This window comes from Argiope bruennichi, chromosome X2, assembly GCF_947563725.1.
Source record: "Argiope bruennichi chromosome X2, qqArgBrue1.1, whole genome shotgun sequence".
In the NCBI taxonomy this organism is placed as follows: domain Eukaryota; kingdom Metazoa; phylum Arthropoda; class Arachnida; order Araneae; family Araneidae; genus Argiope; species Argiope bruennichi.
The window spans coordinates 41705057-41722192 of NC_079163.1; the positions used below are offsets into that span (position 1 = coordinate 41705057).

At 29.0% G+C, this 17136-nt stretch overlaps 1 protein-coding gene across 1 annotated transcript in view; it reads right to left on the reverse strand.

Annotated features, from left to right (window-relative positions):
• Positions 1-16836, reverse strand: part of LOC129960703 (ras association domain-containing protein 10-like) — a 31298-nt gene extending 14462 nt beyond the window's left edge. Inside the window, exon 1 of the mRNA XM_056074269.1 lies at positions 16228-16836. The gene's annotated coding sequence lies outside the window, so the exon portion shown is untranslated. The remainder of the gene's footprint in view (positions 1-16227) is intronic.
• Positions 16837-17136: the final 300 nt, after the last annotated feature.

A 17136-nucleotide genomic window follows, 5' to 3' on the forward strand; every position in this document is an offset into this window, starting at 1 on the left:
CGTAATTGTGGGGCCGTTGTCAGATGATGAGGACGATACATGAGCTGGCACCCCCTCTCCAACTTTCGATACCATATCAGCTGCCGGCTGTTTGACCCCGACGAGTTTAACGTGCACCAGCCCCACTCACACGACGGTTCTTCAATAGAATGGGGTCTCGAGCCTGAAAACCTCCAGCTCCTGAGCCGTGACCTTACCACCACGCCAACGCGGACCTTATGTAGATAAACTTTATCTAAGTACAGTCAGAAACAGGTTAAGATTAGGACAGGTTTTTACGCCGTAAGCTTTTATAAACCAAATTCATAAATGTTTATAATGGACTATCTGTTTTAAACATCTGTACAGAAAAAGAGGGTTAAAGAATAAGAATAGTTAGTCGTTTCAGTCTAAATTTTATGATATTTCACTTATTATAGAAAGCATAGAATTGTGCACATTCATCTGCACCAATGCATACAGCTTTAGAATAAATTAATCATGTACGTAAACTATAATTTAATACTTACAAAAGGTTATTTAAACTTATTTTACCTTTTATTTATAAATAATAATAATAATGTAAAAGCTGCGAAAACCTCGCTTTGCATGTCTCAACTTATATTATGCACATGATTTAAAAGAAGATTTAACTTATACCGCTTTCAGCGCTTTAATAAAATAAATTATTCCTTATTTTATTATGGAAGTAATATTTTTTTTATTAGAACGGATCGTCGAGTCTGCTATATTTAATTTTCCTGGCTCTCTTTGTCGTTCCTAAATCGGGATGACTGTAGTACAATTTAAAAGCTTTTGGTTGGCTTGATGCTTTCTTTTCCTATAATTGTTATTTAGAACTTATTAGATTATGTAGTGTTGGTAGACATGAGTATTAACTTCATTTGTCATGTATCTATTTATTTTTCCACTTCCTGTCTTCGCTTATATTTACACGTGATTCGAAAATAATTAGTTAAAACTGCAAAACTCAGGTCAGCATAAAACTAAACTAGAACTAAAATACAATTTGTAAAGGAAAGGAATTGTTCTTTATTGTCGATTTTATAGGAAATGCTGCTGCTTAAAATGCCTTGCACATCTTATCTGAATTGTATTTCATCACAAATGTGTTAAAATAAGTATGATTCATGGGTGAAATTGGAGCACATGAGCCAGCATTGGCCATGCTGCTCTAATTATAGATCAAAGAAGGACAAGATTGGCGTTCAAAAGAAAACATTGATATTAAAGAAACTGAATCTGAATGTTTCTTCTATCAAACGAATTTATAACATTGATATATAACGATGTTTATCCTTTTTTATTTTCAGTTTGTAATTGTTATAATTGCAATAAAAATTTATTACAGTTATAATTTAATTAATTGTAATTTAAAATTTTGAGTCTTTTTAAAAATTCAGTTATCAAATTTTGGACGTGAGATTTTATCCATTCTTCGAAAGATTTTTATGAGTCTACAAGATCCTGAAATATACATTTTTTGGAATTAAGTGTGTGAGTGTGTGTGTATCCATTAATTCTTAAGTGAACACAACATATCAACAAAATTGAGCTAGACTGGTGAAATTTGTTATTTACTATTAACACTAATATTGTAGATCTGCATTTGATTGCAGGGAAAAAGCATTATAGAATTTGGTACCTGCTCTTTACATCTACACTATAGATCTGTATCAATTTAAAATAAAATATGCCGTCGAAAAAACATTTTCAAAACGCATACGTTTTCTGCTCTATACGATGATCTAAACACATATCAAAGCTTAACTTAGAAATTCAAATTGCGGATGCTTACAAGAGAGGATGTATGAGAGGAAAGCATTCCCTGCTCTCAGTGTGTAGTTTCTAAAAATATGCAAAATTGTGCATCTTCTCAGAAACTGAATGCTAAAAATGTCTCTTTCATAAATTCCTGAATAAGGCAAAAATATCTACCAGTATATTGTCTGAATTTGCCGTTGTACGGAAGATTTCTATTTGCTTACATCACCGCTGTATAAACGACTTTAAACAAGTATGTTTTCATTTTGAGTAAAATGTGAAACTATAAAATTTTTATTGTAGAATTTTCTGGTATGAAACATGAGATAAATTTCTCATCCTCCTCAATATAACGTAATAGTTGAATTACACAAAGACTATTAAAATGAATAAATTTTGAAAAAAAGATATTTAATTTCAAAATTGATTGGCCTAAATCCAAGATATTTGTATTATCTTTCAACTATCGCAAAGTTTTCCAAGTATCTTTGTATGACTATTTCTGATGATTTTTTGTCTGCATATACGTTTTATGTCTTAGAAAAAAAACATCTAAATCTAACATGACGAATCATTCATGGCATTAAAAAAACCTTAAAATACTCCAATCTGTGTATTCTCTACAAATACCACATTTATAAAACCTATCCTTGCAAACTTAACCTGTTCCAATGAGCAGCTATATCAGCAAAATCATGATATTAACAGTTTGTTAAATTACACTAAGTAATACATTTTATGCAGCTCTAGTTTTCACTCTAAAAAATGTTTGATTCCTTTTCGGATTAACTGGAAAAGAACAACTTAACGAAACAATCTTTTTAGAAGAATGAATACCTTTTTAATTGTGTACTGTGTATTCTGACATTTGTCCTTGGTTAGTTATTTTACAACTGCCGGCGACAAAATGATATAATGACCGATGAATGAGGTCGAGCCCATTCTTCTCTAATTGACAGAACAACTATTCAGCAATCCTTCGTTGAAGGTGAATTAATTACATTTTTAAAATTAATATGAAGGAGCTTTTCTTTGTATTATGAAAAGAATGAAATCTTTAAATCCTAGTAAGACAAATTGCGGATTTGAAATCAGATTTAGTTTGAAGGGCATCATAAATTTATTTAATACTAAGATTCATTCCAAATCTGCGGTTTTCAGGGGGAAACTATTATTTATCTGCTTTTGTTTAAATTTCTATTATATGATAAATCATTCATTTTTCAATACATTTAAATAAATTTATTAAACGAAGTGAAAATAGTGTGTGATAATAAATTTTCTTTTTTATATAATAATTATCAATAATATTCGGGCATAACAATGAAAGTTTTGAATAATCTAGCTTTTGAATTCTTTACTTAAATAAAAAAAAAAATGAGGAACAAATGTCAAAAAAAACTAACTCACAGAGTTTCTTTAAGGTAAATTGGAGTGTATACGTGATAATTCTTTTTTATGCCACTTAATTTAAAATTTAAAAACACTTTTATTCAAAGATAGCAATGCTTTTAATTATATGTAGTGCAATTTTTTTTTCTCTCTCTTCTCAAAATCTGATTACTATAACTTTTCCAGATCTGAAATTGATCTTTTATATCCAAACCTCTCAAGAGCCAAATGAAAATGCCGAATAAACTATTTTTCAAAGGATTCCCCACTCCGAAAGTACATAAAGCCAATGACGTGTTCTTAACTTGTTTCATTTCTTGTTCTCCTCACGCCTCAGTAAGCGTACAACTCCGCGCGCTGTATTTCCATGGCATTCGTTATTCGTCTTCTTTTGAAAATCTTCTAAAAGTTAATAATTCAGTCATTTATTTCTTCATCGTTTCATTAATCAGTTAAAGACTGAAATAAAAAATAAGTTTTGAGGCTCTAATGGCTATTTACTTCTTGAAGTCTACATTACTAAAAGCCAACTTTAAGCTATATGCTTATAGTTTTTCCTAAATTTTTATTATTCACTTTTGGCCACAAAAAATTAAACAAAGATGATTACAGTAATATATATATAGCTAACGGAACCTTTTTATTCGAAAATTCATTTCTTAATACTTCATTAGCAAATTCACAACGTCCTCGTCACGATTATAATTTTACATTATTCTCGCAGTGATTACTTAAAAAAGATTAAATATACGCTATAAAAATATACCAGAGATACAGTCTTGACATTGTTCAAGCCTGAATTAAACACACATATCTAAAACGATATCTATTATTTTGTTCATTTCACTTCTATTTTTGTTGCTGTTAATTAAAATCCCTTGTCAACCCTTGAAATTTTTCTTGAAATATGAATTATTACATATGTTATTTTGTAATTTTTACACCAATTAAAATATTTTTTTAAAAAATATCTTAATATTACTATTTATTATAATTCTCTGGACCCTCTCTACGTCATATTATTATTGTTAGTTAAAAAAATTAATATTAAAAAACAATTAAAGAATACCTTATGTTTAAAATTATTCTATTTCACCGAAATTAGTTAATTCGTTAATTTCATTCATTTTCATCCAGATTAATTATTTAAAACTATTCACTTATTTTTCATATGAATGCAGATCACATTATTTTCACTCAAAGCATGTAAGTAAAATGTGAGTAAAATGATACCATTAATTGATTCGAATAGATTACTCCGACGATGCCATCAATTGATTCAACAAATTACTTCGATGATGCCATCAAATTCTATTAAGCTACAAAGACTATTTCTGAAGAAGTGTGACTTAACAAATAATATTTCTACCACACTTAATTGTATAACGGGAAAACTGAATATTAAAGATTATTTATTTTATTGTAAATATATTCGCATTATAATATGTAAATATATATTCTGTCAGAAATCTAATTTGATACTTAATTAATCTTTATAAAGTAAATGGTAAAAAATACCTATTTCTGAGCTTCGAAATGTTCTCAATTACTTTTAACTAGCATAAAAAATAACTCGTATTTTAAGATATATATTATAAGGAAAGCACTTGCGTATCTTAACGGAAAATGAATGGAATGCTTGTAGTGATAATCTTACTTTATCGAAACATTCCAATAAAAACAGTGCATCTCGTTACTCTGGAACTCCTACGTAAAAAAAGAAGGAAAAAAAAGGTCGCATATTTTCTGAAATTCCCTCAACTGCTGTGCTTCCCTCCTGTGAGCTTCATTCCAAAGGTGAATCAATTTCCTCCTCAGCAAAGCTTCATTGACGGAAGTACTGACGGATCAAATGTTGTATTTTATTAAATACGACATTATATTGATCTTTAATGGCAATAAGATGCTAGAAATGTTCAAATCGAGTATTTAAATACTACATACTTTCTTTAGATATACTCTAAAACTGTCAAAACGTCTTATTTTTTAATAAAATGTAAAATCCGAGATTTGGAATTTGACACATTTTTTGTCATGTTTCGAGGGGGGAGGGGGAGGAGTTTCACATTTATAATAAAACTGGGGCCTTTTCAGACGAGTTCAAACTCTATAAAAATAAATTATGTATATAAATGAAGTTATATGTTACCATAAAAATATTCTCTTCGTCGAAAAATGTCCAATCACTTAAATTTGAATAAGAATTTTTTTTCAGTCAGCATTGTCAGAAAAAATTCTCAACCATGTAACTTCTCTCTACCTTTGTAAGAGAAAATGTTCTACCATGCTTAAAAGTTAGATCCTTGTTCACTTATACTCGAAATCAATTAAATAATACTGAGGGTGTTTACCACTTTTAAAAAGATTTCGGAGTCCTTTATTAATGTTAAAACTGTAATGAATATTTTTTAATGTTTGATCTGATAGGCTTTTTTTTTCTGGACTATGTGGTTGCATCGTGATTTTTATGAGAGACGAGTTTTTCGTAGAATTTCCTAGAATCCTGATCCAAGAATACTGATCTCCGTTCCTCTTCTACTACTTTAGAGATCCATCAAATCATGGTGGGTTTGAGCTTAGAAAGTGCTTTTTCCAACAAATAAAAGGTTCGTAGGCGAAATGTCAGAGGACTTCGCAAAAATATTTATATATGCAATACTTTTATCAATCTTATTTTTTTTTAAGAATGCAGTAGAACCTTTTGAAGCATGACTTGTAAATTGGTCTTGATAAAGTTACATTCTTTGAAAATCATTGAAATAAAAAAATGGAATTTCTTCTTTTTCTCAGTGATACGTTATGTTTATTTTAGCATTTTTTCCGGATCATATTATTTTTAATCTCCCATTGTATGAGAAATCTGCTACAATCATAACTCTTCACTGAAATGTCATTGCATTGACGGAATTGGGTTTGTAACTTTTTTCTCGTCATTTGGATACTAAATAGATATTTTTGTTGCAGTCATTTAAATGGATCCATACTTCATCAAGGATCTCAATAAGTTTCCATTTATCTCCCGTTAAATAGTTGTCATATACACTTCTACAAACCGTTCTACTTTGAGCCACGTGCGTCAGTAAAACCTGAAGAACATTATGCTTTTTAGCTGCTTTAAATTGAACATCTTGGTTTATTTTTTTATTTATTAATGCGACAGATATATTTAAAGACTTAGCAATTGATTTCTGCAAAGGCTGATTTTTTTCTTGCTACTTTTGATTTCACTTTATAAATATTTGATGCAGTAGATACTTTTTTCGGGTATTCGTTTGGAGTCTTCTTTCCATGCAGAAATAATGATTGATGGTTTTTTCCTTTTCAATCAATAATGTTGCTTATTTTGCACTTAGAAATTTCAATATCATGCATTTCACAGTATTTTTAATTATGGAATAAGAATATTTCTCTTCGAAAATTCAAAACCCTATCCTTCAAGCCATAGCTCGTTTATATTGGATATTTTGAAAGAAGAATAAATTTAAGAAGCAGCAGACGATATTTTTTATTGCAAATATAATATGCAGCTGCCGGGAATTTTTATTCCAAAATACCAGCTGTTTTTTAAATTCTTTATCGAGATCATTCTAAAACTGAGTAATTACATTCTGTAATTAAGCCTGTATAAATTCACACGTATTGTTTAGCATTTCAAAATTTTCGAAAAAGAAAAAGGCTGATAGCAGTACGATTTATTTGTCACTTCATCAACTATTCTTTTCAATTATTCTTCCACCGATATAATATTTCAAAATTGTTAAGAGCAAGATACCTTCTTTAAATTGTTTTGTTGCTTGTAAGTTTTTATTACACAAATGATTTCATGACCTTCCCGTTCGTTATTTTTTCTTTTCCTCGTCTTCAAGGTTGAAGGAGATTATTGTGCTTCTTTCCTTTTTTAATCTCCAGCTATTACTAAGTGTAATGGAAATTCCTCTACTCTGTTTTTATTCAATAGTGGATAAATTAGGAAACAATTGGGGAATTTATTTCACTCGTCATATGCCTTCCTCAAACTCTAGTTGGCATCCATTTAATTCAGTTTCACCAGGTAACACAAAGAAAGGAAAAATAAATTGTTTGACAAAGTGAAGTGTCAAGGTTAAAGCAATATTGGCCAACTTCTCAGCATTTGGTACGCGACTACTGGAATTCATATTTTGAATAGATCTCTAATAACCACTCTATCCGTCTTTATTGACGCAACCTTCTTTCAACGTCATAATATTTTAACATCAACGGCCAAGAAAGAAACTTTTCATTTAAATATCGAAACCTGTTTGAGAAGGAAATGAGCCACTATATACAAGATTTTTATTCTCTTCAAATATACTTTCACTCTATTGGTTTGTTGTTTCATTTCATTAAAATTTCAATCTGGTATATGATTGCTTCATTTTGGGTTGAAGGAAAATCTTGTATCTATTTTAATAAAACGTGTTAATGACAATTTGCATGAAAGTCGACCTTGTCTTCCTACTATCTCGATGAATCTCATATATTATATTTATTATTTAAACAATATTCCAATGTGATTGTAATTGATGCAGTAGAATATCTTCTATTTAATACTTTTACGGAGATATCTGAGAGGATATAAGAATAGAACAAATAAAACATCTTTGAGAAATACTACAGACATACCTTCTCCAAACAAAGAAATTAGGCTCCCAAATCGACCTTGTTTGAGGTTTCATTGCAAGTCTATGTGCATGAAGTACTGAAGTAAACGGATTACGTTAATGAAGTTTTCTGTAATTAATTGCAACCCAAAATAAGTCAGATCACTGGATAAAGGACAGATCACTTTTCCGCAACCAAAATCAGAAGTAGTGCTTCAGAACTATCATTTCGTCTCTCCTGAAACCTGTTAATCTGCTCCAGAATATAAAGACTCGCAAAAATCATACATTAAGAAGCATTAAGTGGCTTAAGAGAAACCCTCCAAGAATTTCCAACCTGGAAATAAGACCTATCAGATTATTGTTTATGTAGAAATTGTAAGTGGAGATTACAGTTAACTCACTGAAAGAAAAAGTTGCTATCTATTACTTTTGGCCAAAAATTGCTTTAATGTAGAAAATTTTATAAATTTTGAGGTAATATAGAATATTTTTCAAAAATGTCAATCATGCGTACAATTATATATTGCAACTTTACAAGCCTTCCCAAATTAAATCTGAATAAAATAACAGAAAGCCCTTGTGTGCAGTTAACAAATGTCTGCCTTTAGAATTTGCTTCGCAAGATATTGAATGTCCAAATGATAATTTCAGATCAGTTGTAGAATCATGCTTCATAATTTTTTGATAATATGATTCAGAGATTGAATTATAAATATAAAAATATATACGTCAAATATAAAAATAAAAAAAATTTCACCTTCTTTCTTTAATGGAATTCGTCATAATTTTAGAGGAAAAAATTTGGGGCGAAATTTGAAATACATATTACCTTCTTCTTCTAAATACATAACGCCTTCTTTTTTATCTTTGAAAATAAGGCTACTTCTTCATCTGTAACTTTATGACAGAATGAAAATAATTTTTGGTCCAGCTTTGAGATTGATAGTTATTTTATCAAGAGTAGAAAATAACAATGCATTAGAGCTTTGTTATTTTCTGCTCTTGAATTATAAAATAGTATATTTTATGTTTTAACTTAAAATATACTATTTTACTAACATAAATTTTTGTTAAACTTTTCTTTCTTCCTCTTTCCAAACTTTCTTTAAATTTCCAATCTGAAAAATGAAGTTATTCCCTTTTTATTTTGATGCGTTTGTCTAAAGTATTAACAACATCCAAATTCTGCTCTAGAACTTCACAAAATACTTGTTTCAAATTCTCTGTTTGCAATTTTTAACAATAAACCTGTTTAAATTCCATAATCCAAAACATGTAGCGCTGCAGCAAACGAATTCATGCTTGTTTCATGGTTATTCGGACACAAGGGAAAATAAGTACTGTATGAGAAACTCTAAAATCAGTCTGATAGTTTATACAATCCTTAAAATAGTGTTAAATGAATTGTTTCAAAAAGATACAATTGTCTACGTTACCTATTTACGTCTTAATTATTTTCGCTTCTGTACCATTCCTGGTGCATTGTTAGCTTAGTGATATTTATTCACCAACTGAATATATATGACAACAGACGTTAATTAATTAAATTAATCGCATCATATTTCTCAGGGAATTACATTTGTAGACGTTTAAATAAATTTACCTTAGTTTCAGACATCCGCAGAAGTTTTCATTTCATGTGCTCTGTACGAAAGACATAAAAGTCCATTAATTTTATCTACCTGTGGAGCTTAATAATAATAAAAAAATTATTCTCGTGTTGAATTAATTTTTAAAAAAAGTGGGAATTGGATCAGGAAATAAAAGAACGAACGAATGAAGTTCATATGGGTTAAATTAAGATAAAAATTAATTAAGATTTAAATTAGATTAAGGGATATCATTATACACACGCACGCACACGTGTGTGTGTGTGTGTGTGTGTGTGTGTGTGTGTGTGTGTGTGTGTGTGTGTGTGTGTGTGTTGTGTACCGGATCTATTTGTATTGCTTAGAAATTATTTCCCTTTTTTTTATTTAATTCGCTGATTTAATAATATCAATATTCATTGCATTTAAGTTCAAGAAACTGTTTCAAAAATTACTGACTAAATCATGAATTCTTGTTATATTTTGAAAAGAGATTCACGCTACTCTCATTTCTGTTTGAAGACAAATTAATATGCAGTTCTTCTCCACTGAAAAAGTTTATAAAAGAGTGCGAAAAACAAATCTTAGAAATAATCGGGAAAGGCATCCAGACAAAGCCTTTTTGTATCTTGATAAGCGTTGTAAAGGTCATTTACAAATGGGTCAGACAGGAATGAATTGGTTATTGTCGTGAGCATTCGGTATGATCTGTAACAGGATTGATTCCTCCACTGAGTAGCGTGAAAAGATTCGGTAGTTCATCAGAATTGAACAATGAATCATAATCTTTGGGAAATCACAAATGTACACACGCATTGCTACTCAATAAGAAAGGATTATGTACAAAATATTAATAATGGACAAGGATTCGAAATATATCAACCTCCGCAAAATTATCTTAAGAACGGAAGGCATTTTCTATAATTTTTTTTTCTTTTCTTTTGCTTTCAGTAAGAATATATCAGTAAGAAAACATATATCACAGACAAATGATTTATCAGTTACATTTTGAGCATACAGTTTTTTCCTTTCTTGTTAGCGAAGTACAGAGAAAGAATTGTAATCGTGAAAAAAATACGAATTCGAGATTTTGTCGAATCTCCACGTTTCAGACCTACCTGAGTTCGAAAAACACGGTTTTGAAAAATGTCTGACTTCTGTGATAACGATAACTCAAAGATGCTTTGGTTTAGACGAATTAAATTTGGTATTTGATCTTTGCATCAAATTTACAGATTTCTATCAAATTTTGAGCAAAATCTATTCCGAAGAAGTCTGTCAGTCCGGCTGTTTGATTATACGTTAATTCGATAACTACAAAACGCAAAGAGCAATGTAGATAAAATTTGGTACTTCATTGCTGAGATGAGTTATATTTTCCCAATTTTATATAAATTCAGGAAGTTAGCGGTGGAAGTGGTTTGGATTTCATTTCCGAAAGAAAAAATTTTAAAAAATTTACAGATCATCTCTCAAAAAGAAAGCATAGCAGCATAAACCACTATTATTATTTTTTGAGAATTCTTATTTAACTTGATTTGTTTCATCCTCTCAAAAATGAAATTTTGGAATAGATTTTTTACTCGCTTGATAGTGAAATTTTGAAATAATATTCACATGTGCTTTCTATACAGAAAAACTTTATTTAACACTTTCAGAATCTAAATTATCAATTAATCTATTAGTATAATTATATTTTGATTTCGAACGAGTGGTGCCACCTGGCAATGAATTTGAGTATATTGATGTCAATATTCCGAATTTTTTTTTTTTAAAGAACAATATGTTTAATGCATTAATAAAAGCGTTTTTTAAAACTGTTGTTATTTTCATTTGCATGAATTTGTTGCCATAAATTTTTATTATTAATATAACAATGAAACCAAACACCATTTCAATTAAAACGAAATCACAGTAATATGTTAAAATTATAACATAAGCCATCTTAACACAAAAGCATACCGAAGAATCTTATCTGTAGTTTCATTAAAGATAAATAAAGAAAAACAAATGCACAACAAGAAGAATGACCTAATTTCTGGTTAAGTACACAATCTAATAGATAGTAAAGATCGAACAAAACAAAAACAGAAATTTTATGGTAATATCTATAGTGGTGTACTTTTCTTTTCAAGATCTATTTGTATTTCCGTAGCTACTTTATTCTCTTTTTTTTCAATAGTTTTCAAACAAAATCTACTTTTCTTTATATCAGACTACAATACACACGCATATATATATATATATATATATATATATATATATATATATATATATATATGCTTAGGCTATTCTTTTTCCAAAGGAATCAAAATGCTGTGCCGACAAATTCTTTTGAAAAACTATATAAGATAGGAATACTTTCTAACGGTTTCTCTTTACTACTTTATGCCTTCCTATTCGGTTTCTGCTCTGTACTAGCTATGGCTTGGGCAAAGAAATGGTGACAAAAGATTTAAGGAATTTCGTTAAAATTTCACTCGTTAAGGAATTTCACGACTGTATCTTCAAAGCATGTCTTATATATGTGTCCGTAATAATTTCAAATTAATTATGTTCTACAAATGATTTGATAATTATTCGAACTCCGATTTCATTGTAATTTCAGCTTCTGAGTTGCACTTTCTCAAGGAATCAAAACAATGAATCAACAAATTCCTTTCTAATGCTATATAAGTTCAGAATATTTTCTCACAATTGACGTTCGCAGCTTTCTGCCTCTTATTCGATACGCTACTCCACTCTCGTCATTGTTTGGAAAAAGACATCTTGACAAAAATTAAAAATGGATTATTTCATTAAAAATATGAAGAATAAAGATTTTTAAAGAATTCAACGACTGCTTCTTCAAAGCATGTTTTACACACATACACAAATGTGTGTGTGTGTGTGTGTGTGTGTGTGTGTGTGTGTGTGTGTGTGTGTGTGCGTGCGTGCGTGCGTGCGTGCGTGTGCGTGTGCGCGCGCGCAATGTTTATTTTTTATTATTTTATTTTTTTTACTTTGATATGAAGTGAAACTAGACAGTCATTGAAATGAAGCATTATTTTGAATGCAATTGTATCACAAGTTGGATTTTTCTTCAAAAGATACTTTAACTATCAATCAGAGTGTATATTTTTGTGATTGAGTATTTGCATGATTCACCTATGCGCATATTATAACTCTATAACTTAGATTACGTATGAATTAGATAAATTCGTTAATATTCTGTCTTGTGATATGTTTCTAAAAAACATGCAGAAACATTTATAATTCTTCTCATTGAATGCTTTAAAATGCTTTTTTAAACGATGAAAGTAAGAGCGGAATTACGAAAAGTGAAAAGATTCTGCTGAATTTCTTCTTTAATTTTTAATTCCTTCTTTTCTTTTTTAAAGACATATTTGAGCAAATAACATGACAATTTTCCTTTGAAATGCAAAATTTTTAGGAAAAAGAATCATTAGTTCCTCTGAACTGTGAAATAAGATGAAAAACTCTCGAGAAATAAAACCATCAAGTAATTCCATTGCTACAGTTATCAGTATATTTTTCTGAACAGCGCCTCTTTGACAAGGATATTTCAAATTAATGTTTGCTAAGCGAAAAAATGAAACGCAACTGATAACATTCTTAAAGCTGTTTTCTTCATTATATATGATCCACTTACATTAGCTTCACAATATGGACTTTTTGTTCGATTTTCAATGTATTTTTCGCTTAAAAGCTGCAAGTCGAAAACAAATTTTGATTATTTTTTTTTAACGGAAGCATATGTAAATTTGTAAATATTATTATTTATCGTTCCTCGTACTAATATTTATCAGCAAAAAAATGATCGATTTATTGTGAGAGACAAATGAAAATCATACCAGGAAAAAAAATCCCTGCTGAGGTAAAATAGTGTTTCCTTTTCTTTCTTTCTTTCTTTTTTTACTTTATCTCTTATTTTAAACAAACAATTTTGTCTGATTATGAGATATGTATATTTAAAGGTCCCATTTGTTTCTAAATTAAAAACAGTAGTAAATAAAAGTAGCTAAAGACTTTTAATATATGTCTCCATTGCAGTTTGCCGTTCCAATGTTTTAATTATATGCTACGGTAATTTTTAAATAATAATAAATATAAGAAACGCATATCAACTCAAAATACTCGTAATGTCTTAAATGATTCCCGTGATTCCGAACTCTTAAATAATAATGACAGTTTTAAGAGAGAAAAATCGACTTTTAAAAAGTAATTAAAAAGGTACCACTAATTTGAATTATGTATAAGAGACCAATTTTCTCTAATTAAATTAAGTAATTTTTTCTTTTGTTTTAAGGGGTGAATAAAGGAGCTAAAGAAATAATAAAATGTATAGAAAGAAATAATAAAAGTAAAGAATAAAGACTTTAATGTTGGAGATAAATTATATTAGTTCATTATTTCTGCTATAATTTTTTTTTTTGTATTCTTTAAGAGTTTTTACTTTTCTAGGTTTCTAATTTATAATTATGGAATTTTCTAGAAAAATACTTCTAAAAACTTTAGTTAGTGAATATATAATTTGTCACACATGTGCAATGTTATAAATTAATTTTCAGGGAAAAAAAACTGTAGTTACATGACGACAAAAAAGCATCTTGGCTCAGTTGTGAAATAGTTTTTCTCGAAATCAGAAACTGAATTCTTTTTAAAAGCAAGTTACAAAAGCACTAAATATTACCTTTTTGTAATATGATATCTCTATTTTTTAAAAGTATAAAGAAAACATTTAAAATTTCAAAGCAGTGTGTTGAATCCAGTTTGTTAAACATTTTCTCATGAAGTCTTGTTTTATAAAAATTTTCTCATGAAATTAAGAATATTTTTACTTTCATGATGGCAACTATTAACTCCTACACCGATTATTACTTAGAAATGTCAGAAAGAAAAAGAAAAGTATTATTTTTTAAGGTGTCTTCACATTGTATTCTTTCTTATAAATTGCAAATCATGGGGGTTAATGGCCATGCTCTTACAATATATTTTGATATTATTAGGGCGTATCAATCGACATCAGTTGACAGAGCATATAAGTATCATTCGGTTAATGTCCATGCTCTAACAGTGTCAAAATATATTGCCAAATTGTATTTGTCACCGTTTTATTAGTAATTTTTGAAAATGCTGTTCATAACAGATATTGTTAATTCTCATTGTTGCAGTCTTTTAGCTTCTTAGAACTTTTCAGCTTCTTTTATTTATATCATATAGTTTTATCGCATGAATACATAAATCATTTTTAAAACACCAAGTAATAATCCTAAAAATTTTCGGTTATTGTTTTCTAAAAATTTTGCACATGAAAGCTATAAATATGTAATAGATTACAAAATACATAAGTTTATTTGTGTTTTTTTTTTGGGGGGGGGGGGTTGACACCGGGATATATCACATTTATAATAAATAAAAAAATCATTTTTTTCACGTGCTCAATTAATATCTAACATACGCTCTAAAACTGCTTACGATGATAACAATGGTTATTGGCTATTTCTATCCAAAAAAATAATTTAAGATTTTACTACGACAAAAAAAATCATGCGATTATCTGAGAAAAACTATGACATCTAATTTAAAAAATAATGTATCTAATTTTGCTCTTTCAGAGTATTATGGAGTGCAAGGAATCCAAAAATAGTAACTTTTTGTTTATCATTTTTAGGTATTCTAGCAAGTGAAGTGATTGCTTGTTAAAGTTAGATTCGCATGCGATTGTTATTATTCTACCAAATTTCTCTTGTCTATTAAAGTCTTACTAACCAAACTAGATGATTATTTCATTGATAGAACATTTTAGCACTTTTTAAGACACATTCATCATTTTATCGTGTTTAGCATGCTATAGATACTCTTGATATATTCCAAAGTAACAAACAAAAAATTGATTTGTTAAGAAATAAATTTTAAAAAATTGCGTATGCTAAATCAAAATAAATAACAAATTCAAGAAACCTTTGATAGATGTAATGTAATATCTATATATTTCTTAATATGATAAATAATAAATACTTTCTTATATTCACAGCTCCTACACAAATGCAAAGAGATTTAAGCAAACAATCAATTGAATTTAATCAAATAATGGTTGAACTTATTATCCATTTATTCGAAAATAACTTTTTATTTCTGATTCATTCTTACGTTTCTGTTTAACAGAAATTATTTAAATGTGCAAAGTTCTCAAAACGAATTTCTAAAATAAATATTTTAAAAAGTTCTTCAAAAAAATGAAAGTTATTTTTAAATACTTGTATCAAGAGAGACTTACGAAATTTAATCCGAATTATGTAGTTATTCTTTATAGAATATCTTCAAGTTTTATATATTAGAATAAAATTGAAATCAGAGACTTCTAACTCGAGAAAATATTATTTTTTAACTATTCTTAATTATTTCTTCATTTGTGTAGTATTAAAGTTTCATACTTCATAGAGTTATTACAATAAATTATGCATTTAAATTTCAATGTTTTAAATTGAATATTTGAAGATTAGTTTAGACTTATTTAGTGCATTGTAAAATTGTAAAGATTTTTTTTTCTTTTTCTCTCTTTCAAATTTATAAACTGTGCAGAGAAAAGATATCTAATTTTCTTTCAAATTTATCCAATTTCTTTGCAATCCTTTCAATATAGAGAAAAGTTCATTGCACACTTATGAGAACTTCATTTTTTAAGTACATATTTTTGGAGTATATTTTCATTCTGTTTTTAAGAACACGAAAAGAAAAGGAGAAATTAAATTTACTATCAAATTAATATAACATTATGTACTAGAAATGAGCTGTTGGAGTAATATTTGTAGGGAAAGTGTAACTTAAAGAAGGAAGCAATTGTTAAATCTTACCTTAGCATTATGTTATTATAGGCAAAAGTAACATTTCCTTTTGTTCAAAATTTCCTCTTGACTTAACTTCCTGATCAATTAGTAAGTTCAGTTATCATACAGTTACTGAAGAGCTGAACTCGATATTCTTGCACTTCTCTCAGCATATAGTTTCTTGAAGACAGGGCAGACCACAGTAAAGCACAACATTTCACAGCAAGCGAAGAAAATGGTGTTTGAAGAAGTGAGAAGTGGTTTTTTGCAGAACAAAAGCCCAGTTCTTTTCGACTTTGGATAACCCTAATCAATCGTGTCAATACGGTGAGGAAAGAAAGAATTGAACTCAAACGTATCTCGATGGAAGTCAAAAAGAGATCATTTTTGGTGCTACCATCTTGATGTCTCATTAACAAACAGTCAGAAGATCCTCTGTTCATTGTCTCAACGGTTAACGTCTTTAATCGCAGGTGTAGAAGCTAATATGTCACGCACGAAAAGGTTGGACGACACTTTGAGATTCCCGCCATTGTACTCTAAGCACAGTAGATCTCACCTAACCTGCGTGACCAGCGTAATAAATGTTTAGTCTTCTGTGAATCTTTGGGAGTCAAAAGATCATGCCGATGCTTATCCGGTGGTTTCCGATACTAATCGGCGATTTGATGGGAGTTTACTCTTTCACTACAGCTACTAAAGACCTGGAGTATGTTTCTTTATAATTGACATGCCATTTATTATGCGCAACAAAGAGATGGACCTTTCGTTAAGAACTTTTGTACTTCAGTTTGCTTGCATTATAAATAATTCTGATTACGTGTATCCTTAGTAGAACTTTCAGTTTCCTATTAAAAACTGTTGAGAAATTTCTTTAAAAAAATTTATAAAATTATGGATAATAAAAATTATTAATTGTTTTAATTAGCTTTATTA